Consider the following 24,642-nt stretch of genomic DNA (forward strand, 5'->3'; position numbering starts at 1 on the left):
AAGTAGAAAATCGGTATGCTCCGTTCAAGGCAGCCAATTACTTACGAAAATACTTAGAAAAGGAAAAGGACTGAAGAATTAATTGTGTTCCTAGGAAGTACTATTCCGGACAAGCCCATTGGGGACAAGGAAAAACTTGTATAATATTGTATTATAAACGGAGTAAAGTACTTAAAAGCTATAAACAAATATAAAGTCGGCATTGTCTTTGATATAGCGAATAATTTTAAGTTTTCATTCAAAATGACAAATTCCACAAGCTTCTGAATTTCCACAACCGAGGTGACGGGTGTCTTAAGGGGTGTCCCTCTAGCTCTCTCAAACAAGCGAATTTTTAAATGTAAATAGTGATAGGTCTGACAGCGTCTCATTAATCACAATTGCTAACGAAAAACGTTCTTTGCCAAGCGATGGGCATATACTGAAAAATGAAGTTTTATCTCCAACTTTTACAGAGTCGCCCTGTAGTATAAAATATACCTTCGTCCCTGTAAAGTAGTACTAGAGCGATTGCCTGTTCATAAGTCATAACAGAACTATTACAAAATAAAACTGATAACTTGAATAATATTAAACAAAACTGCAAACGTGCACGTGGTAGGTCACAAAAACAAGTTGTTGCTGAAAAAATACGTAAGCATTTGGAGCCTGTTTGCGTCACCAGAAACGTAAGCCACTGTCTAACAGGAAAGCCGTGCATCGAATTCAGCTACACACCCTGAAGTGAACCAAGCGGCCGTGCAAGTATATACAGCTGCGCGCCCTGAAATAAAGACAGGCTGCGTTAAGATCCTATTCGGCACTGACGAATATTATGTACACACTGTAAATAGTGTAAATATGTAAATAAGACACGCACGCCCGTACTGACATCTGACTTTTTAAAAGTAGCAGATAGCTACTGTATTTTTGGAATGCCCTCTCAACCAGATACCAACGCTTGCATCCTCAAATTCATCGTGATGAAGACGAAATACGCGGGCTAGGTTTCAAGCTTGCATCCTCAAGTTCATCGTGATGAAGACGAAATACGCGGGCTAGGTTTCAAGCTTGCATCCTCAAGTTCATCGTGATGAAGACGAAATACGCGGGCTAGGTTTCAAGCTTGCATCCTCAAGTTCATCGTGATGAAGACGAAATACGCGGGCTAGGTTTCAAGCTTGCATCCTCAAGTTCATCGTGATGAAGACGAAATACGCGGGCTAGGTTTCAAGCTTGCATCCTCAAGTTCATCGTGATGAAGACGAAATACGCGGGCTAGGTTTCAAGCTTGCATCCTCAAGTTCATCGTGATGAAGACGAAATACGCGGGCTAGGTTTCAATCTTGCATCCTCAAGTTCATCGTGATGAAGACGAAATACGCGGGCTAGGTTTAACGGGTGCCCTGAAAGGCAACGATTTAGATAAAATGAGACCAATTCGTTTAAAACATTCTCTTTTGCGTAAAGAGACTTGTAAATGTAGACACTGCGACGCAAGACTTTTTGATGAAGAAAAGTCTCCCAAAAAGTGGTGCTGTGGAGAAGGTAAATATGTATAACGTTGTCCCACTAGGACCACTAGATGCTCAGTTTTACGCAAACCAGTATTGACCATCAAAGAATGGGAACTCAACAAAATTTGTGCCCCAACCTTACCAAGGAGATTTACACATACTTAAAAAAATCCCGTGATTAAGGATTAACACTAAATAATCATCCGAATACCGAAGCTCGATTGATTTTTCAAAATACAAGTCGACGTACTCAAGGGCCTATACTAGGAGATTGACCGGTATCAAATGAGCTTGCAGGTTTGATCGCAACTTCGAATGAACATCACCAAAAATAGTAAAATTAAAAAAAAAATGCAGAAGAAATTAGAAGAAAGTAAAGAGTAGAGCAGTAGTAAAATTACTGAAGCAAAACCACACACAGTACACTATTTACACCCTGCATATGAACCCTTTCAGCATCCTTTACTGTTTCCTGTAATATGTAGGTTGCTTATGCGTTAAATTAAACAAAAGGTGATGCACAATTTATGTAGGTTAGATTAAGAAATATCAATTAAACAATAGCACGTAAGATTTCGAGATAATTACTGTTTAGTCCCTTAAGAGTCGACCATAAGTCTGCACCAAATAAAGACGTATTCTACAGCTCTGTCCTCCATCATCATGTAATCCACAAACAAAAGAGATATATTTCATGGCGACCTTGGCAATTGGACCATTTTAGTAAAATATATTGAAGAAAAAAGAAAGACGAAACAACGAGCACAAAATTAATCAAGAAATCATCAAGAAAAAGAATCATTTTGGCGCAAAACCGAAATTACCAGCATCATAACTACACTGCTTCAAATATTCTGGTTCATCGCTGTACCAGTACGATCCATCGTCAATCTACCATTGCTGTGCGTCCAGGGTTATCCCGGCCACGACCAGGAGGCGTCCAGGGTACAACTCCCGAAAGATATCCCATTGATATTAAAGATAAATCAGGTAATAAATTAAGTCGAGTAAAATACTATCGATGCCAACTTTTATCTGAAGAGCGGTTTGCGATTTTACGACGCCTTTCACAAGAATACTTTGTTGATATGTGGTGCCGCGCCGAAGAAGAACGTTTGCAGTATTTTGAAGGCATTCAAAGCGAACTAAGAATTGCAACCCGACGTGAAATTTACGAAACTATCGCAGGTGAAGCCATCCGACCTGGTTAAATATATTTACCAGAGTTTACGAATAGCCCGCGATATATGCAAATCAGGTACCATGACGCTATGGCCATTGTTGCACGGTTGGGAAAACCAAGGTTCTTCCTCACTGTTATATGCAATCCAAAATGGCATCAAAAGTTTATATCCCGGCCAACAGCCAACAGATCGCCCCGATTTGTGTTTGAGGGTATTTCAACTAAAGTTGACAATACCGTTGAAGAAAATGCGATCAAAAAAATTCTTTGGTCCCGTTGTGTCAATTCTACATGTTATAGAATTTCAGAAAAGATGTTTAGCTCACCGCACACATTACATTCCGCGTAGCCTTAAGGAAGCGTACCCATCGATAGTATGGATATTGATAAAATTCAAGCAACCATACCTCCACCGGAACAGGGATGACAGAGGCAACTGGTTTTGCAACACATGATGCTTTTTGATGGAACAACATTTATTAAGTTTAGTATAATGCCAGGAATAAATATATATTTTTTTAATTTAAAAGAAACTGTTAAAAAACTTCCCATTGAAAAAAGGCTGTTTACTCTTTTTTTGACGAAGTATCTTTGATGCCGGGCCTTTATTTTATTAAAAACGAAATAAATAGGTTTTGAAGATTTTGGGGATAGAAAAATAAAAAAATTGCTGACTATGCATTAGTTTTAATGATCTATTAAAACTATAGCAAAACAGCCAATTTTATTTCATTTCTGCAAAAGCACAACAAAAACATTCGAATTAAAAATAATTAAGAAAAGCTGGTATCATTATTTTGGCCACCATTTGTGACCAAGTGACTTCAAACGTAAGCACGATAAAATGTTTACAAAAAGAGACGAGAGAGAAATATTTAAGACAAAATTACCATTACCAGCTTTTCTATCTTCTGCTTATAGTACGTTAGAGCTATGTGGCAATATTATAAATCCTTTGGACTCCGTAGAGCTTTCGTATTTGGCAGAGGCTAGAGAAGCTTTCAATTCGGCATGTCCTAGTAAAGAGCCGCTATCATTGGTTTCTCAAAGACAATGGGATGATGCACTTTGTGCGGATGTTATGCAGGAGTTGATAAATTCATCAACTTCTTCTGCAAAAGACCGCGCGCCTCTCCTCACAGTGTCTACGAGAGAATCGAGCTACTGGCTTCAAGCTCTCCCTTCGAAACATATAGGCACTCTGTTAGACGACCTTACACTTACTATCGCGGTGGTCTTCGGCTTGGCGCTAGGATTCAGCAGCCACATCTTTGCCACTGTGGCGAGGCAGTGGACTAATACAAAGGTTTGCACAGAAGAGTACTTCTACGACAATTACATCGTGTAGAATATAATCATTTTTTAACCCCCGACCCAAAAAGAGGGGTGTTATAAGTTTGACGTGTGTATCTGTGTGTCTGTGTATCTGTCTGTGGCATCGTAGCGCCTAAACGAATGAACCAATTTTGATTTACTTTTTTTTTGTTTGAAAGGTGGCTTGATCGAGAGTGTTCTTAGCTATAATCCAAAAAAATTGGTTCAGCCGTTTAAAAGTTATCAGCTCTTTTCTAGTTTTCTTGTAGAAAAGAAGGTTAGATAACCCTTAGGTTCATAATATTCAAGTGTCAATTGACAAATGTCAAGCTGTCAAGATGGACGTTGCCTCGATACATAATTATTTATTAGAAAATGATGTTTTGGAAAACTCAATACTTTGGATCGTAGGCGCGGAATTGTCCAAGAAAATCGGTTCACCCGTTTGAAAGTTATCAGCTCTTTTCTAGTTACTGTAACCTTCACTTGTCGGGGGTGTTGAAAATTTTTAATTTACACTTGTCAAATATGTCTGACTACATTGAAGGCGTCATGAAGCTAGTAGCACAGCTGTCCAACATAGGCAAAGTTCAATATGAGTGAATGTAGCCACACCATTGCCGATTGGCTGCAAGATAGATACTTTAGAAAATGATAATTAATATAAGTATAGAGAACTGTTGGGTTCGCTTATGTCTGTCTGTATCTACTCGTCCGGATATTTCGTATGCCTGCAGTCAGCTGAGTCAGTATAGTACGTGTTTTGATGCGAGCCATTGGCGCGCTGCCAAGCGAGTGCTTTGACAGTTAGCGAGAACAATTAGCTATGGTCTTTTCGTTGAATAAACCGATAATTGGAACATTAATGCCTTCGCACACGCCGATTGAGCGAATGACTTATCTGACCGCAAGTCATATACTGGCTTTGTCATAAAACTTGGTGAAGATGTCATCATTGGGAAGCCAGAAAACATAGAAAACAACGATGCACAGCCTTGTCCACTGCTGAGCTGATCATAATTAAAAAATCGTACCTCTAATTGCTCGATTACATTTATAAAAATTTTTTTTAGCTCACAGACACAACATTAGTTTAATAGTATTTTCTAGTTTTAAGTTTAATTGTATCTTTATTTTTATTCCTGTTTTTTTTGTGATTCTGTAATTGAGCTAAATAAACTTTTATTTATTTATTTATTTAAATTGTATGTGATTTTTTAACTGAAATTATACTACGAGTACACAAAATTCTACGAGAAATCCTTTTCAGTATATGCTGTAAAACTGTGGAATAACCTGCCCAAAAAGTATTCGGAATTCGAACGCACTGCCCATGCAGCATGTGTCAGTGAGTGTACGTGAAGAACAAGAAGCCTCAAGATCCAGTGCATCCACAAGGAATTCAGCGCCGGAGCCAAGTAGGTGTCCCCGTGTATTGTTATTTAATTATCGTGGTTTCTTCCCGTCCCACTACTGAACAAGTTGAATATCGTTTATTATTATATTATAACTCAGACTGCGGACGTTCTTTTGTTTTTTGATGAACTATTTGACTCATTGAATGGTAGTTTCAGTAACTCGAAAAAGAAGAGTGGAAAAAGTTTGTTGTTGCTTGTGACGCCCAAATCTGATCAATGGTACCGTTCGGTATGTGCAAAAAATGCAAAAAAGTTCTAAGTACAATGAAAATTAGTAAAAATAATGAAAAGTCATTTGATAAGCTTGTCACAGTTCCCACATGTTGAATACCTAATCCAATAATTATTTAATGACTTCAATATAAAATCTGTGTGGATGCGACATTTGAACCAGGATCAGGAAAATTTATTCGGGACGATTCGAAGTCAGGTGTGTAGAAACAGTAACCCAACTGTAGCTGGCTTTGAATTGTCCTTTGCTGCAGCCTGCATTACTGGTATTAACTGGTAATTTTAGTAGACAGCACTCGCCTGGCTCCAACTGTGAGGAAGACAATTGTCAATCTATTTTTTACTCAATGAAGACCTTGTTTGAGAAATCAAAAAGTGAGCCTATCTACACAGATATGGTTGATAATATAGATGATACAATGTTTAATATGAAGAAAAAAATCCCAGAGTACTAGCAACTTTACAGCTCGTAACTGGCTATTTATTAAAAAAAGCAAGTCTTCAAAAATTGTAAAAAATGCATACAATGTTTATATGACCCAAATAATAGCAGATTTTTTAAAATTGAGGGAATATAAAAAAGGAAAGACGTATTTAACTTGGAAGAGCCACGCGGATAAAGCTATCCAATGAGATTCGCAATGTAGTTATTAGCTCGAAGACAGCACGTATACGGTGGTGCGGCGGCGCAGAGACATACACCCGTATTCACAAACGTTACTATGAGGTCTCATAGTGCGCTCGAACGCACAGTGTCCGTTCCACCAATCAGATGACTGTATCACGTCAATTTACAATGATCCGATTGGTGGAACCTACACTATGCGTTTGAGCTTACTGTGAGACCTCATAGTAACGTTTGTGAATACGGCCCTGAGTCCCTTTATAATAAAGAATTAAGGATTCACGCTTTTGAAATATGCGGAAATTGTCCACACGGGAGATTTTTCAGCTTTGATCGTGGGATGTCTGGACGCATCCCCGATGTACGAAATCAAAGTTATCTTCGAACGGCATGAAGCCCATTAATCGTTCTTCATTTATATGGCATCATAATTATATGTAATTTGCCGCGCATGAACTACACGTCACACAGCTATCAAGTGTCAGTAGGAGACAGGAACGAGGACACGTCATTGTAAATTAACGTTATTTTTCCGAGTGTTTAATATTAGAATCATATTAGGATGTAAAATAATAGCCTTAATTGTTGTTTCTCTTTTCAGGTAAGAATCTTATGTTATTAGATTCTATAGATGGTATTAGGAATGATAGATACGTACGCAATATTGCTAATAAAACGTTTCTCTTTCCAGAGCAACGCAACTTCTTTTTATTTCACAAGTATTTATAAACACATTATACATATACGAGCAATCACCATCGACTGTCGGTGTAGGTCTTACTTGGCTTAATAGTTCTCCGAAGTGCCGGTAGATGGCATTATACGAATAAATAACTTGATTTAACAATAAAATAAGTGATTTGCCCCTGGAGTGCGTAAATTAAATACCTACCGCGACCCGTCAGTTCCTTACTGTTGAATTTGCTTTATAAATACCAAAATCATTCAAAAACACCGGTATGCCTACGACTGTATGTGCAGGCTGCCCTAACGTTATAACAGGCCTGAAATTTCTCCTTTGTACAAAGTGCAAGCAAACATTTGACCTACATTGTGCAAACGTATCGGAAAAGAATTTAGCTCAATGACAAAGGAGTCCAAGCAATCCTGGATATGTCATAGTTGTCGCAGCAAACAGCCCAAAACTTACAACTCTAACACGCCCATGCGGGCCACTAGCCCTGCTCAAACTACTGTTTCCACCGATAGTGAAATAATAAGCGCCGACAGCCAACATCACGCGTCGCAAAAGACCAGACCCTACTGCCTAAGATGACACCTCTCAGAGAAGTTAAACTGTTAACGAAAGAGATATATTCTCCCAAAAATATGCTAGAGGTGGCTACTATATCTTTGAATCGTTGCCATGAGAGACTGGACGCTATGGCGGTTTCCATAACTTCGAATGAATCGCGCATTTGTACCCTAGAGAGCGGGAACGTCGAAACTGACTCACTAAAAGGCAAGGTCATTGGGCTGCAGACGGAAGTAGACATGCACGCCCAAAATTGCCTAAAAAATGAAGTAGAGATATACGGCGCATTTGGAGTGTCCGGGCGAAAACCCAACTCACACAACGATACTCTTAGCAAAGAAAATCGGCGTAGACCTCTCAACAAGAGATAGACTGGTGCACAGGCGTCTGCCCACGTATCCTCACAGCTATGAACGCCACTGGAAATGCCAAAAAACAAGCCCGTCCAATCGTAGTAAGGCTACTGTATCGTGCCAAGAGGGACGAAATAATCAAACCTTTAAAGCTCGCAGAAATGTCAAAAGTACTGACCTTAACTTATCCGAACCTGCAGAAAAAATCTTCGTTAACGAACGACTCAGTCGAAAAATAGGATGTTGTTCCGTGAGAGCAGAATACAAGCAAAGAAAATGGGTTTCACCTTCTGCTGGTGTAACAACGGGACGATTTATGTGCGTCAACGCTTTCTCCACTTTTGGACTGGCTTTGTTACCGACGATACTCTAAGCTGTCGAATCTCGTGTTATGTGAACAAAATATCGATGTTTCGGATGGGCTCGTGAATGCTATGTGTGTTGTAAAAGGGTTCACATCGACAGCATTGCGCAGAGATCAGTTGTAAGATGGAGAAATGCCAAAGGCTGTTCTCATTAAGTTTGATGACGAGACAATATGCTATAATGATACTAACAATAAAGAAAGCTAAGTGGTCTCAGGCCAAAAATAGGGTTGGAACCTCTAATCAACACCAACACGATAGATCTACCCATGCTTCACAAGATCAGTATATAAAAATAAATTTAATATTCCATCCCTGCCACCGACAGAAGCAGCACCAAGGCAACAATACAATCCGAAGCTATCACCAAGTTCAGCAGTGGAATGGAGTTGAAAAAAATGCAGAGCAATGGGGATGGAAAAAAAGCAAGAATTGGCCAATTCCTATCACCGCGCTCGAGGCCCCAGCTCCGGAAACGTTAATAAACGTATTTCTTGCAAATGTCGGCATGTCGGGGAGCCTGTGGATGCTGAAAAGTTGGATTAAAGTGCTCCGTTATATGCACGAATTGCAACAGTAGTTCTGATAATTCACAAGTTCCACTACAAGATAGCGATGAAGCAAAAATAAACATAGACAATTCTTGAGCAAACGTATGACGAAATCGAGGAACAAGAGGATATAACGAATCTAATGATCCCATATCGGATGACGGAAGCTATCCGTGACATTCCGCTCAGTACCGAAGAAAGAATGAAAACCTGGTGCACCAAGGACAGCAAAGCGAAGGAGAGTGCGCTAAATTTTGTAATAAAAAAACATATCTCGTGTCCTAACCACAAGACCCAAGTTATTAAATTATATGATTTTTCAACTGTTTATTGTTTTCTTTTTATAAACATTTTTTTACAACTCTGCACATTTGTTAAAAAAATACAGAGTGTAACGCGTATCGGAACATCGATTATCTACGCCTCTCTCGCTTTTGACAGCTCCGTTGTCTGTGGTCTGAACGTTTTGTGCGGGGTTGGTTTTTATATCGTGCGCCACGAATTTAATTAAAATGAGATGTGCATTCGATAGAGGACAGTCACTTTTCCTGACAAACTGCTTTTCTTTTTCTTAGCAAATGCGTAGTTTTTGTGAAAATCGAAAATGAAAATTGCAAATTTTTTGTGAATGAAATTCAATAATATTGTAAAACTTTGCGAGACTATATTGTTTTTGTAAAAATCCAAAGATAATATAATTGAAAGTTATTGACGAACATCTAATATTCTTAAGAAATAACGTAATTTTAATTAAATGAAATGTTTTTTTTTTTAATAATTAGCGATACGATATTACACTCTAGGACGCCATCACAGAAGCCATCTTGGACTAGATGTCATTCATTCCGTTTCTCTTGTGGCTACGCGAATGTGCTCTGTTTTCCGTATTTTATTAATTCCGACGACTCTGGCTATTCTTTTGGGCTCTTGTGATTGCTTTTACCGACTGACCTCTGTGTGTACTCTGTTCCCCTGGTTGCTATTTGGATTAACCGTTGCGTGTATTTTGGACTTTGTACTGCCGAATTTTATTGACGTCATGGAAAACCAGGATGATCAACAACCATCCACGAGTGGTGCATCACGGAGGCCCCGGGATTCCAAGTTCTGATGAAGACGAACCATACCGTATGGTTCGTCTTCATCACATGGTCCATACGTAAAACGAAACTTATATTCAAGTGAAGTTGTTGGAATGTGGAACCTTGCAAAGGTGATCCGAGAATTAGGTACTCGGGAACAATGTGTGGCATTTTCCGGAGAGCAAGGCCTCATTAAAAAAAAAAATATGCAGTGTGCATCATACTGTATGATGCACACTGCATATTTTTATTGACTACCTATTAATTAACCTAAACCAATGTCCCGTTTTAAGTCAAAAAATAAATGGTCACGTTAAGCATACACCAATGCTTGTGGAATATACGACCAACAGACCCGTTGGCTCGTTTTCTTGTAGCAAGGGAAGGTGTAAAGGAAAGTCCCGCATTTCGAGATCTATAGGGACCTGGTTTGAAAATGCCAAGATTTTGATGCCCACAATATATTATCTCATTTATTGCTTTGCGCATAAATGGTAAACTATGAAAGCAATTTGGGAAGAATGGTCAGTGTTTGTCTCGGGTAACAGTTGCAGACTGTGGTACAGTTGCTGCCGAGAAGTGGTGGTTCTGTACCAGATAGAGAAGCAAAAAAGAAAGGGAAAAATAGGTGGCCCAGGCAAAATTGTCAGTTGTCAAACTTCACAATGACGTTTAGGCGTGACGTTCGGGAATGTCATTTAACTATCTGTAAAACCTTTTTTCATATTGAAGAAACGGGTAACATTTTGACAGCTCGTTTTCCGAACGAAGTTGGCACTTTTCGGAGGCCATCTTGCAAGCTTCACTTTTTCTTCTGACGTACACGCGCAACATTTGCTCGTAAAATTATTTTTCCAAAAAAATGTGAAAGTTAAAGGAAATATTGTATTATAATGGGCCTGAGGGCTATAGACTGGTAGGACACGGCGCTTTTAGCGCCGTTATTCCCAGATCGTTGTTTCCAGATCGTTATTCCCAGATTGTTATTATTTAACGCCACATTTGGTAATCTAATGGGGATTTTCTTTAAATATCATTTTGGACCGTAAATGAGGATCACGTGTTATATCGGATTCCATCCCGGGACTTGTGCGATGGAATGCAGTTTTCGGCCTGTGAAATTATTTAAATATTCGACATGTGCCTAGCTGATCGTAAATTTTAACAATTTTGTGATAATTTTATACTTTATTTTTATAACCTCGTGTGTGGCCATGTGGCCCAGGTTACTATAAGTTTGTTTATTTTAAATCTTTGTATTCTATATATATGACATTAAGTTAAGACAAAGAACAAAGGGACGGTATTATAAATTGTCGTATTTTTTTCTCTTTAGTAAATAAAATCTCAAAATTTTGGAAATTTAATAAATTAATTTTAAATTCTAAATATATTTCTTTGATTTTTATTCACCAATCTTTGTTACAATTGTCGGCTCGAATAGAGAGCACGGCTAGGAGGACCAAATCCCTGACTTGCGATTAAAAGTCCAGGCTTCAGCGAGTCTATCTGAGCAGATTTCTATCCAGCTGGCTGGCGCCCGAAGGTTTTCCTATATCTACGCCCGAAGGTTTTCCTATATCTATTCTCCGTTTATATTTTCGTCAGCTGGAAGTAAGATTTCATTGTAGTTTATTTTTTTTATTTATTAACTTGATTTACATTGTCATTCATAACTTAACCTAACTATAACGATTTTTTTTTTGTTTTTTAAATAATTTTTTAAAATTTTTCACCTACCTATCGGCCGGTGAAAAATTTATTTGTGACAAAAGGTAAACTAATTTTATTTTATAGTTTTAGAGTGGGGAGAGAGCAAAAGGTTAGGTTAGGTTTAGGCCGGGCACTTAGGTTCTATTGGATAATAGCGACCTCTCACACACTATAATAATATTATGATAATACTTTGAGTTAAGATTTAATATATCTTTTTTGTTTGTTTCAGGGAGACACATTGAAGGACATTGGGTTTTTGGCCTCATAGAGGATGGTAGTGAGGATCTACGGTTGGAGGTGTGCCCAGAAAATATAAGATCGGCAGAGGTTTTGGTGCCACTAACAGAAAAACATGTAGAGAAGGGCACAACCATTCACACGGACTTTTGGAGGGCACACGATTGTCTGGGTGATCATGGTTACATTCATAAAAAAGTGAATCACAGCGACCCAGACAATCCCTTCATTGCTCCTGATGGTACCCATACCCAGCGTATAGTCACAGTGGCGAGTGGTGAAGAGATTCTTCTATAAAGACAATTATAACAATCAACAAAACTTTAGTGATTTGTGTGTGGAATATTTGTGGCGGAGAGAAGTGTTCAAAAAAAAGTTGTACCCTTTTATAGAAATGATTAAGGCAATAAAATATGTATATAAAGTTGAATAAATGCTTTTTAAAATAATTTAGTGTTAATTCTAAATTAAATAGCGAAGGGGGAGGTGGCGAGCGAAGCGAGCCGGCGACCTCCGTAGCGAAACGATGATCAAGTGGGTGAAGCTGAATGAAGGGGCGACGGAGCGAGTCTTCTGGCGTAGTCCATTTGATTTGACATGAGCTGATATGGGTGGTTGGAGGGTAGACATTTCCTAAAAAAAAGGGTACCAGTGGAGTAGGGTACCACAATATTTCGCTATGGCTAATGTGTTGAACTATTGTAATAATATACTATGATCTTTTGTAACACATTACGCAAATAAATAATTTCTATTTCTCCATAATTTTACAAGTAGGTACACAAAGGTAAGATGGAATTACCTATACAACTTGTTAATCAGCAACTGTTATGTTCACATGGTTTTTTTTTGCTAAAGTGCAACACAGTGCTTGCTACGGTTGAGAAATCCATTTTTTCAACTGCAACAAGATCCAGCAAGAAAATTGCACTATACTTGCTTTGATAGTGCAATTTACTTGACAGTGCTTTTTCCAATATTTTAAAATGCCCAACACAACATAAATAGTGATATGAATTAACAGCTTACTTAGCCACTTTTTTTTGTTACACCCCACTTAGATATGGGTTTGCTGGCCTCAAACCGATTATTGTGTTTTTGTTTTAGGATTCAAAATTCTGGATCAGATGGGTGGTGTTCACTTTGACTTAAGAGTGTACAATTACAAAACAATAAACAATGAAAGGAATATATAGGACCCACAACAATTACAAAATGTTCAATAATTTAACAGAACAAAATTAAATTAAAATATCACCAGGACCATAGACAAAAAATAAAATTAACAAGTTACTTTGTCAACTTTTCTCATTCTGAAAGGATCAGTGCTCAGTAGTGAGCCGGTGATGAATTTACGTTTCCAAATAGTTCATTAAAAACTCTGCAAACCAAACTTTACATCACGAATCACGACGGAGTAAAGACCATGCCATGGGCAGACGGAATCAAAAAATAAAAATGTAATAAAAGCCAACCTTTAGAAAACCAAGACTCAGTTTCAAATATAAAGATAATATAAAAAACCTGTTTACCTGAACCTCATAACAGCCACAATGTTATGGGGGTTTAGAATATCACGGTTCACCGTAATTATTAATATTTAGCCATTATTTAACTTGGTAACTTCATGAAATGCATTTCCATGTGAAGACAGCGTCGTCGCAAAAGAAAGATGGCAGTCGGTCAAACAAAAGATAGAACACAAAAATCGGCCGACTAAACAGTAGACAAATCAGAATATCTGGAAAATCATCTCCAAGCACTCACCACATCAATTACAGATATTATTTGGCAAAAATAACTAGGTATTTTGGAATTTAATTTAGTTCCAGACAAGAAAAGGCATTTTAAAAACACCATCGAAACAGGAAGGAAAGAAAAACAGGAAATGGCCGAAAATCGAAATGCAAATATGAAAACCTGTCAATTGTCTTTTTTTTTTTCTCTCTCGTCTGGCTTTTACAATGATTAGCCAATGTCAAGTTTGTAGTTATTTGTAACAAGTTAGCTAAACTATACAAGTATGGACCCCGTCTGTACCGGCGCTCGCCGACATACGCACGGCACCCCCTTAGAGGGCTTTCCAGTCAGTTTTAACAAAAAAAAACTCCAAAAAGTCTCAACACGCGCGCCAGCAATGCCAGCAAACGCCACCACAGACGAAGTCCCTGTCAATTGTCATATATCAGTGTGGCCATCTTTTTTTACTATTTGGCCGATTGGTCAGTGCTGCCAACTGCTTTCTATAAAAATTAAAAAAAAAAGACTTCAATAACCATAGAGATAGTATTTCATCCAAGTCAATAACCATTAACACTAAAAAGTAAAAAATAATTATAATTGTATTAGAAAACATGCCATATATAAAAACTATGAAAGTGAGGGAATAGAAAACTCTCATCAACTGAGAATCTACGTCTACAGTCCCCGGCTAGAGCGTACGCAGTGACCAGCTGCAGATGTGAAGAGAATTATGAGAGTGAGGGAATAGAGAGTGCTCCACCAAGTGATTGTCTCGAAGTCTATGTCAACTGTGCTGGCTAGAGTATACGCTGTGACCAGCACAGGCAAAGGGAACTGAGAGTAAGGGAATAGAGTGCGGTTACCAACTGATTGTCTCGGAAACTATGTCAACGGCCATTGCTGGATAAACCGGTAAATAAGAGTGATTTGTGTAGTAAAGACGTCAACATTGATTGCCTATGTTTCATTATGTCATTAATTGTCACAAACTTGCCATATAATATAAAAACACAAAATATCTTATTACACTAGGCCTGTGAAAATATCCGAAATCCCGTGGGAACTTTTTAACTTTTCGGTATAAAAAGTATCCTATGTCCATCTCCGGGTTCTAAGCTACATCCCCACCAATTTTCAGCCAAATCGGTTCAGCCGTTCTTGAGTTATAAATAGTGTAACTAACACGACTTTCTTTTATATACATATATGTAGAATTGCGATGCCCTGACAGGGCGTCATGTAACTATACTTATCTAGCTTTAAGTTATATAGTTATTAGTACATGACAGCAATGAAATAAATAAATAAAAAAGAAGATATCAAATCAATGTATAAAAATTACATTGTTTACCACTAGCTGGAGCAAACAGCAACCGTGTGGATAGCTGTTTGCGTGTGCTTGCTAACGCTTTGGAAGCGTTCCGATTGGCAGTTATGTCATCCGTGGGGTTTTGCCAATACGATGCTTGCTGTTTGTTGTTTGTCACAAGCGTGAAGCGCGTCCATAGACAGACGAACGATTAAAGAGTTGGCAGCACTGGAAGCCAAACCAATCAGCCATGTTGGATTTTACTCGCATCCCTTTTTACCGTGTTTTTACCGGTGAATTGTTTTGATTCGTTTTCATTAATAATTTAAAGTAAATCTTCATCCTCAATTTGAAAAGTTTATATAGTCTTAATCAAATATCGTCGTCTAAAAATTATAAAGGGAAAATCTTCAAAAATCACGAAGCGTCGAATGGCGTCGGACTCCAAACTCTGAACTCCGAACTCCAACCAAATTCCAAAAAATCGAAGAAGTTCTGTACTGGGATATCGTGGTACGTATAAATCTACCGAAATGTTGCCTTTTTTAAATTTTAAACTAGCAATTCCCACGTGACTATCACAGTTAGCTTTTTGAAATAGGTATACTTTGACGCCACCATTTCGTTTACTTACATTAAACATAGCAAATCTTTTCATGTGTATTGCAATGGTTACCTGTGCTATTGGTAAGTAGATGTTGTTTGAGAAATCAAAGCCTGTTACAAATGTGCTTAACTAATTATGCAGGTTGAACTGATAGAATACCATCATGATCAACCCTCCGCCAGTTCACAGAGTGAGATTGGTTTAGCCACCATGCTGGCCAAGTGTAGATTGGCAAAGAATAAATATTATAATATTACTTTAGATGCAAGTGACTTGGTCTACTTGGGTATAGGTTCTCTTAAAATCCTGTGGGAACTCTTCAGTTTTCCATGATGAAGATATTAGCTTTATCACCCAATATATCCAGCAATATAGTACAAGAATCTTCTATCTAAGTTCATTAAGACATTATCCAATTACAATAACTTTAATATGAACATACCTAGAGAGCATAAAGCATAGCTAGTGTTTGGAGATAATATAGAATCTGCAGTAGATACCCAAATAATATAATTCCATTAAGAGTTATAGATAAATGATAGGTTTAGGAAGGTTAGGTTAGGTCAGGAACAGGACTACACCAAATACCTACCAAAACTTCAGGTTTGCAACTCATTTAATCTATGAGGTAGACCTGTGACATGCAGACTGACAGAGTAGAGTGACATAAATTTACCAAAAAGGTAAAAACAGATTCATTAATTACAAAATTAAAAAAAAATCTTAATTTATTAATTACATTCATTCACAACATTGAATTAAATTATTATCTATAGAATAGTTATTTCAAACAAAAATCATGTTCAACGTAACTATTTGCTGCCATCAGTTTGGGCTGACCCTTAGAAGGATACAGTAATATTAGTCATGTTTAACATGGCTTTGTACAAGTGTAAATTAAAAATTTATAACACCCCCGACAAATGAAGGTTACAGTAACTAGAATAGAGCTGATAACTTTTAAACGGCTGAACTGATTTTCTTGGTTTATATCTAAGAACACTCGATCAAGCTACCTTTAAAACAAAAAAAATAATATTTAAAATCGGTTCATTAGTTTAGGAGCTACGATGCCACAGACAGATACACACATCAAACTTAGTAAACTTATTCTAGAAACTAATATCTGTGTCTGAGGTGTTTTAGATTTTTCTAAAAATTTGTAGTTTTAAAATTACAGGGGCTCAAAGATTTGTATGTAAATTTTTAAGACTGCGTAACTTTGAAATTAAATATTTTAACAGACATCTGGATAACCACAAACATAGGATATTAGTTTCTAGAATATGTCTGCAAAATTTCATAAACTTTGGTTGCTTAATATTCAAATGATATTGGAACTACGTTTATATGAAGCAAGTGACGGAGAGACCCCTCTTAAAATAATGACTAAAGTCATACTTTTGACATGATATTTGACACATAAAGTTAAAATGGCGCGTAAAAAGTCATGTTTTATTAACCCCCGACCCAAAAAGGGGGCTGTTATAAGTTTGACGTGTGTATCTGTGTGTCTGTGTATCTGTGTATCTGTCTGTGGCATCGTAGCGCCTAAACTAATGAACCGATTTTAATTTAGTTTTTTTTTGTTTGAAAGATGGCTTGATCGAGAGTGTTTTTAGCTATAACCCAAGAAAATCGGTTCAGCCGTTTGAAAGTTATCAGCTCTTTTCTAGTTACTGTAACTTTCACCTGTCGGGGGTGTTATAAATTTTTAATTTACACTTGTTATTATGCACCATACATCCTATGCATCTCATCTTTCTTAGTCAACAATGTTTCAGAATCTTGAGTCTTGAATCCCCTGTTTAACCTCAATCCTTGTTTGAATGTTGTTTTCAAGCGCTGCCAAAACATTGTTTTATTCAGTCTATCCATGAACACTTTGCTGTCATTGTAACTTGGTATGTGGGTTCTACTCCTGCCACAGGTTTTGGTTTCAATCTGAAAAAAACAAGTGTAAATTAAAAATTTATAACACCCCCGACAAGTGAAGGTTACAGTAACTAGAAAATAGCTGATAACTTTCAAACGGCTGAACCGATTTTCTTTGATTATAGCTAAGAACACTCTCGATCAAGCCATCTTTCAAATAAAAAAAACTAAATTAAAATTGGTTCATTCGTTTAGGCGCTACGATACCACAGACAGATACACAGACACACAGATACACACGTCAAACTTATAACACCCCTCTTTTTGGGTCGGGGGTTAAAAATGTGGTTTACTACTGAGGATAGGTCTTCTCTCAGAATGAGACTGGTTTAGGCCAGAGTCCGCCATGCTGGCTGAGTGTGAATCTTCACTGTTCTGTGTTTTGTCCATAAAAACAAACGAATTTAAAAGAGCAACTTATAATGTAAATGCGCCATTTTTAGGGTTACGAACTCAAAAAAAAAAACGGAACCCTTATAGGATCACTTTGTTGTCTGTCTGTCTGTCTGCCTGTCTGTCTGTCTGTCTGTCTGTCTGTTTGTCATGTCTGTCAAGAAACCTATAGGGTACTTCCCGTTGTCCTAGAATCATGAAATTTGGCAGGTAGGTAGGTCTTATAGCACAAGTACAGGAATAAATCTGAAAACCGCGAATTCGTGGTTACATCATTAAAAAAAAATTAAAACGTGTTTCAATTTTCAAAGTAAGATAACTATATCAAGTGGGGTATCATATGAAAGGGCTTTACCTGTGCATTCTAAAACAGATTTTTAGTTATTTTTATGTATAATAGTTTTCATTTATCGTGCAAAATGTTGGAAAAATACCTGAGTACCGAACCCTCAGTGCGCGAGTCTGACTCGCACTTGGCCGCTTTTTTTTAACATGGTTTTTGTATCTTTCCAGGTATAAGCATCAACTCAATTTTGGACAATGCATTGAGTCTAAAGCAAAAACAGCTGGCAAGAAACTTGGCAACCTCCACAAACCATTCTTCACGCCGGAACGGCTTCTGTAGACCTGTTCTCAGTAGTGGACTGGCAATGGGTTGATCATAGACTGGCGATAGTTGAGAATAGAGAAGGGCTTAGCGGGGCGAATTTTCGATTTGATTTCTTAATCTTTGAAGCACTAACCAAAAATGAGATGAAATAGTTGGTTTACAATGCCCTGAGATCAAGGGTTCAGCTAGGAGTATGCCCATAAGTAGTTGGACTGCTGTGAGAAATGATTCTCACTCAATGTAGAATACGAAGATTACACTGATGAATAACCATCTAGCATTGGATTGAGCAGAGTTGATTGACCTATGGGGACAGACAACATCAAATGAGTCTTAGGGCTGTTAAATACAAGAGGCACAAGACTGCTGTATGGACACCCTTTCTTCTTGCTGGTTTGGCGGCTATGCAGGGTCCTTAAGACCTTGTATCACATTGACTGTTGCCGATCTATTGTGATTGCCATGGAAACCCTTACAAAAGACCTACGTATAGCTGTGGAGGGCCATCTCCTAATAGAAAAGCGAGACTACCTAATCGAGCAAAGACAGCAAACAAAAACTAAACATATGAAGACCTAACAAAAGATTGAAAAGTAATTATATCCCCTAAAATGTATTTGAATTGTCGATAAGTTTCACGAAAAACGATACAGCAAAGTTACATGGGAATTGTTTTGTCCGTCATTCCGTTTTTCGCCATTGGCGACATGTTTTGTAAAAAAAATATGTTTTTATTGTGGATACCTAAAGTTTTACCATAAACGGTCCATCCAAAAACAAGCACTGGTTCTGACCATTTTCCTTTCTTTGTAAAAGTGCTCTAGATAGGTGTCCTCTTTGTAAAAAAATGGAATTCGTTTTTTTTAATGTTAGCAAGAAATATATTGATGAATTCTGCATATAAATATGGTCCTTACAAGTCTTTCAAGGTTTGTCAAAGTTTGTTCAGCAAAAATAGCAATGGTTCTGACCATTTTTCAACAGTTTTTTTTTATGGGTGAAATGTTTTTGTGGGAAAACGACACTATGAAAATGGTATGAATATTTTATAATTTATGTTATTTGCATAGTCTAACGGCCGAAATTAATAATCAATATATCTGTAATCGGTCGATAAGTTACTTAGCAATGTTGTTATTCATCCCGTAAATGAGGTCGTTATAAGGTAGTCAAAGTTTGACGAAAATAGGCAATGGTTCTGAGCATTTTTCAACAGTTTTTTTTTTCTGTGAATTGTTTTCCTGGGAGAACAACACTATGAAAATAGTATGAATATTTTGATATAAAAATATTTATAACTAAGAAATATTCATGCTATTTGCATAGAGTATAAATGAGGTCGTTACACGGTCGTTGAAGTCTGACAAATCTTGGTTCAGCCAAAATAGCAATGGTTCTGACCATTTCTCAACGGTTTTTTTATGGGTGAAATGTTTTTGTGGGAAAGTGGGAAAACAACACTATGAAAATATTATGAATATTTTGAACTAAAAATATTCACTATCAAAAATAATGCTTGCTATTTGTATAAAGTGTAAATGAGGTCGTTACAAGATCGTCGAAGTTTGACTAATAGTGGTTCAGCAAAAATAGCAATGGTTCTGACCATTTTTTAACAGTTTTTCTTTATGGGTGATATGTTTTTGTGGGGAAACAACACTAAGAAAATAGTATGAATATTTTGATATAAAAATATTTATAATTAAGAAATATTCATGCTATTTGCATAGAGTATAAATGAAGTTGTTACACGGTCGTTGAAGTTTGACAAATCTTGGTTCAGCCAAAATAGCAATGGTTCTGACCATTTTTCAACAGTTTTTTTTATGGGTGAAATGTTTTTGTGCGAAAACAACACTATGAAAATATTATGAATATTTTGTACTAAAAATATTCACTATCAAAAATAATACTTGCTATTTGTATAAAGTGTAAATGAGGTCGTTACAAGATCGTCGAAGTTTGACTAATAGTGGTTCAGCAAAAATAGCAATGTTTCTGACCATTTTTTAACAGTTTTTCTTTATGGGTGATATGTTTTTGTGGGGAAACAACACTAAGAAAATAGTATGAATATTTTGATATAAAAATATTTATAATTAAGAAATATTCATGCTATTTGCATAGAGTATAAATGAAGTTGTTACACGGTCGTTGAAGTTTGACAAATCTTGGTTCAGCCAAAATAGCAATGGTTCTGACCATTTTTCAACAGTTTTTTTTATGGGTGAAATGTTTTTGTGCGAAAACAACACTATGAAAATATTATGAATATTTTGTACTAAAAATATTCACTATCAAAAATAATGCTTGCTATTTGTATAAAGTGTAAATGAGGTCGTTACAAGGTCGTCGAAGTTTGACAAATAGTGGTTCAGCATAAATGCATAAATGGCAATGGTTCTGACCAATTTTGTATAGTTTTTTGTGTGAAATGTTTTCATGAAAAATTACCCTATGAAAATAGTATGAATATTTTGAAAAACAATATTAATAATAATCAAGAAATATTCATGCTACTCGTATTTGCATTGAGTATAAATGAAGTGGTTACAATAGGTGGTTATACATCCGTCCAAACTCCATGCGTGGAAAAGAGGTTCAGCAAAAATATAAAAAATAATGTTCTGAAATTAAACAAAATATTCATAATCATGGAATATTTATGCTTTCTGCATTTAAACGAGGTCACAGGTCCGTCGAAGTTCGACAAATAATGGTTCAGCAAAATAGCAATTGTTTCTGATCATTTTTCAACGGGTTTTCTTTAAGGGTGCAAATGTTTCTTAGAAATACGACACTGAAATTACTATGAATAATTTTATATAAACATACAATAGAAATATTCACGCTATTTGCATATGTAGTTTAAATCAATTCGTTAGTTTGTCAAAGTTTCACAAACAACCAGTGGCGTAGCTACCTTGGGTGGGGCACCCGGTGTGGAAGTTGGTGGTGTCACCCCATCGAAAGTAAAAAGCATTAAATTTTATGTGATAAAGGACATGGATCATTTATTATTTATAACTAGTGATGCCCGCAGCTTCGCCCGCGTGGATTGGTCAGATCCCCTGCAGCATCAGGATTGAAGAGTTAGACTCCAAATTTTTTATGAAACAATGTCGCGAAGTTTCTCTATCGATTAAAAAAGAAATGACGCAAATCGGTTCAGAAATCTCGGAGATTTCGGTGTACATAGGTAGAAAAACACAACTCCCTTTTTGAAAGTCGGTTAAAAAAGTAGCCTATGTTACTCCCTGGTCAATTCTCTACTTGTCTGTGAAAACCCCGTCAAAATCGGTCCAGCCGTTCCGAAGATTAGCCTTTTCAAACAGACAGACAGACAAAAATTTTAAAAACGTGTGATTCAGTGTTGGTATCGTTCAAATAACCATATGAGCTTAATATGAGGTAGTTATTTCGAAATTACAGACAGACACTCCAATTTTATTTATTAGTATAGATATTGAAGAAATAACAAAACTCAATAATAACTAAGACAGAAAAGGAATTGTTTGTTATACAATTAAAATTTCTTCTTTCTAGCTTTGACAGCTGCAAACTCAGCAATAACTTCATTGAAGTTTATATTTTGTATTGCGTCGTGTTCGATGGCTAATTGTTTTCCCAATTGTTGTCCCAATGGTCATTGTTGCTTGCAAATAGTTTTTTATTCATTTCAATTTACTGAAACTCCTCTCACATGAAGCTACGGACAGGCAAACCGTCATGAACAATTTCAGTGCAGTCATAACATCTGGAAGAGATTCTGTAAAATCCCATTCTACAAATAAACTTAAAAAAATCTAGAGACACCCAATCAACAACGGTTTGGATTCACTGTTAGTCCATATGAGTTTGTAAGTCCGCTGGACAAACGGGACGAGGCACGGGATCACCACACAAAACACCAGAGTTTATATAGTTACGCTTTTATTAAGTCCTCGTAACTCTTATTGCTATACCTAAAACAAACTCCTGTAATATCTATTTTGTTTATCTGTCAAATCCTAGGTCCTCATCTCGGACCACAGAGCTAGTCCCCTTTCGCTGGGTTCACACAGAGTATTCTACCACCACAGCGAAAGGGGCGGCGTTATATATCGCCACAAGTTATTCCATTTTTTTGTACAAGATTATATTTACCAAATTAATAGTGTTGGGCAGATCTACAACTTTACATTGTAAATAGATTTGTAAATCGTCTGCGTACAGGTTATAGAGAGAAGTGACGTGGGAGCAAATCGAATTGATGAAAATAGAAAACAAGAGAGAGACAACTTTTGTTAAGGGTTGCAAGTATTCCCCATCTGTGTTTCACGAAAAGAGGTTCAGTAAATATAACGGGCATTATTGGTTCCGATCAATATAAAAAAAACAGTGCTATGAAAATAGTACGAATATTTGACAAGAAAAAATTTGCAATTCAGAAATATTCGTGCTATTTCCATATAACAATATAATATAAATAAGGTGCTACATATCAACCAGTTTCGAAAAGATAATTCAGTTAAAATAGTAACGGTTCTGACCATTTTTCAATGTTTTTTCTTTTTGGGTGAAATGAAAACGTAGAATTGTTTTTCCACTATGAAAATAGGATGAATATTTTAATTTTTTTTTATAATCCAGAAATATTCATCCGATTTGCATAGAGTATGAATGAGGTTACAAATCCGTCCAAATTTCCTCTGAACAATGTGTCTACGTCGACGCGATGCCCTCATGTCTGAAGTAACTTCGTCGGCATGCTATAGACGTCAACTGCTGGTCATAGGTCTGTAGTGACTTCAACACACCGTGGACTTGCACTGACTGAATCCAGAGTATCCTTGCGTCTTGTTTGACTCCTGTATACCTTTTCTTTTTCTCTAGGAGGAGGAAAAATTCCTAACGGACCTGTCTGTCTACAGATTGTGTCAAAAGACCCTATAAAAGATCTCTTCTTCTCTTCGCTGTCTTCTCCCTGGGTTCTAAAAGAATGGGGATATGACATAATTTTTCCTCTTGTTGGGTTGACTACAATTAAAGTGAATCCTGCTCCATTCCTATGCCTTCCTCCTAAAATCATTGATGATTCCATCACTGTTGTTTGTTTTCAACATCAATGATGTCCCAATTGCTAGGCCCCACTTCCTTGCCCAGTTGTTTTGCACTCCTGTTTGAGATTGGGTATTCCTTCAACCAAGATAAATCGATATGAGCCCATAGGCTTTGGAGGGGGAGGTTCTTCAACAGTGATTTCTTCCTCACTTTCGCTACTCCAAGATCCAACCCAATCTTCCGAATCTGATATTCCCAAATTCTCTTGCATGCTTTCTAGAAATGGAAGTTGTGAGGTCGATAGTTTGTTTGTATTGTCACTCAGGAATTCAGGAGATCAGCACGGAACCGTATTACTTCGTGCAGACCCTCTAGTTGCTCTCTCTCCTTTTTTCTTGCTTTTCTCTGTCCTCTCTTCTCATCATTATGGCCTCAGCATCTGACCGTATCTGTGCCACTCTTCTTCGCTTGACACCATACGGGTTACCAAGTTTCGGGTGTCTACACTGTCCCTTGCTCCCTGTGCTGATATTCTAAGGTCCTCGCACGCGATACACTCAAAAAATCGTACTCCTTAGTATCCCGATTTACCCTAAAGTAAAAAATATTGGGGTTATCGATCTTGTTTCCGGGATACCAAGGGATGAAAAAACCCAGAATTTTGAAACGGCTGTAACTTCCGAACCCCTAAACCGATTTTGATCAAACAAAAACCAAAGGTACTCACTACCCAAGAGCTTTCAGGATTTACGATCCAAAAAACCGTAGCACGGCTGGAAAAATTTTTCCACGCCACGTGGTTTTGGGTTTTTGGCCCGTAACTCCTGTATTCCCGGCTCAAAAAATCCAGGAATTGGCTCGAGTGTAGACGGCGTTTAGGAGCACTGAATAGGGAAGAAAAAAGTCGATTCCTTTTAGGCAGCGCACGCGTTTGTGTAATTAATGATGATTTTAAAGGTTAGGAAACCAGTTTTTCCAGAAAATCTCAGCGGCACTGCTATCCTCGGGGAGGCACACTTGTCACAACCTAACGCACACCCAAACACACACTTTGGCACTTGTTTGATATATAATATATAAACTAATACTAATAATACGAACCGGAATTGTAATGGTTCACAATTACGCTTGGTAAATTGAAAAGGGGGAATATTAGTCAAATGTCTGTCCCTTTGG

The 24,642-nt window shown here is 37.2% G+C and overlaps 2 long non-coding RNA genes and 1 pseudogene across 2 annotated transcripts; 2 read left to right on the forward strand and 1 right to left on the reverse strand.

Moving 5' to 3' along the window:
- Positions 1 to 10,197: 10,197 nt before the first annotated feature.
- LOC123878725 lies at positions 10,198 to 13,610 on the forward strand (annotated as a pseudogene).
- LOC123878735 lies at positions 11,065 to 13,713 on the reverse strand. Its single transcript, XR_006798861.1, has 2 exons — positions 13,359 to 13,713; positions 11,065 to 12,459 (listed from the first exon to the last, which is right to left on the reverse strand). It is a non-coding gene; the product is annotated as an uncharacterized LOC123878735 (long non-coding RNA).
- A 1,423-nt stretch (positions 13,714 to 15,136) lies between these two features.
- LOC123878737 lies at positions 15,137 to 19,499 on the forward strand. The gene is made up of 2 exons (XR_006798863.1): positions 15,137 to 15,391; positions 18,327 to 19,499. It is a non-coding gene; the product is annotated as an uncharacterized LOC123878737 (long non-coding RNA).
- The last annotated feature ends 5,143 nt before the right edge of the window (positions 19,500 to 24,642 follow it).

The sequence above is a fragment of the Maniola jurtina genome, chromosome 26 (genome assembly GCF_905333055.1).
Source record: "Maniola jurtina chromosome 26, ilManJurt1.1, whole genome shotgun sequence".
NCBI lineage: Eukaryota > Metazoa > Arthropoda > Insecta > Lepidoptera > Nymphalidae > Maniola > Maniola jurtina.